We start from the raw sequence: 1,116 nt of genomic DNA, 5'->3' as shown, positions 1-1,116 counted from the left end.
GCAGACATATATCTGTTGTCCAAACTATGTGTGTATAATGTGGGGGGTGGGAGGGTTGACATGCTATGTCATCACTGTACAGGACTACTCTTTAGTTAGGGCCTATGGATGTGCTACTCCCTTAATGAAAAGTAGAAAACATATATACCATTGATGACTAAATATAAGATGAACCTAAAATATAAGATGATTTTCCTCATAAGATTTAAGATTTATCCATGTTTCTTTTTCCTCGGCTGCTGCTAAGGTGCTCAGTCCTTCCAAGGAAGCTCAAGCCACACTGGGGTGAGGCCCTCACTTGATCTAGTGACTAGCACCACGCCCAGCAGTACCTGCTCACCACTTGCCCACACCATGGCCTCCCTCTTGGAGCTTACCTGCATTTGCTTAACACTAATCCGGCATGATGATGAGATGATGGTCACAGAGGATAAGATCAATGCCCTTCTTAAAGCAGCAGGTGTAAATGTTGAACCTTTCTGGCCCAGCTTGTTTGCAATGGCCCTGGCCAATGTCAAGATTGGGAGCCCCATCTGCAACATAGGGGTTGGGGGACCCACCCCAGCAGCTAGCCCTGCACCAGCAGGAGGTCCTGCTTCCTCCACCAGGGCTGCTTCCACCTAGGAGAAGAAAGTGGAAGCAAAGAAAGAAGAATCAGAGGAGACTGATAATGACATGTGCTTTGGTCTTTTTGACTAAATCTCTTCTATAACCTGTTCAATAAAAAAAAACTCTTAAAAAGAAATATTTTTCAATGTTATTGCATGTAACTCTAGCTTATTCACATCCTGTTTAATATTGCATTGTATGAATATACCATAATTTATTCATTTTTCAGTAAATATTCATATGGAACTCTACTGCTTTTCAGAGTGACATTTAAAATGCTTGTTTATCCTGTCATACAACAGATAAAATTGTGAGACCATACTTTTAAGAAAAATGACTAAATATATAAATTTCTCCCCATCCCCCCCACTATGCAAGAGGGATAGCTCTTGCATATCTAAATATTACTATTTGTGTATCATTTAAAGCTAATTAATCTTTCCCCACCTAAAGCGCTTTAGTTCAGAATAAAATAATTAAGAGTGTGCTGTACATAAGACTTTGCAA

The 1,116-nt window shown here is 40.1% G+C and overlaps 1 pseudogene; it reads left to right on the top strand.

Moving 5' to 3' along the window:
* Positions 1 to 258: 258 nt before the first annotated feature.
* Positions 259 to 891, top strand: LOC112665040 (60S acidic ribosomal protein P1-like; annotated as a pseudogene).
* The last annotated feature ends 225 nt before the right edge of the window (positions 892 to 1,116 follow it).

This window comes from Canis lupus, chromosome 17, assembly GCF_003254725.2.
Source record: "Canis lupus dingo isolate Sandy chromosome 17, ASM325472v2, whole genome shotgun sequence".
NCBI classification, from domain to species: domain Eukaryota; kingdom Metazoa; phylum Chordata; class Mammalia; order Carnivora; family Canidae; genus Canis; species Canis lupus.
The sequence above is the reverse complement of the archived record's forward strand: the minus strand, read 5'-3'. Positions and strand labels throughout refer to the sequence as shown.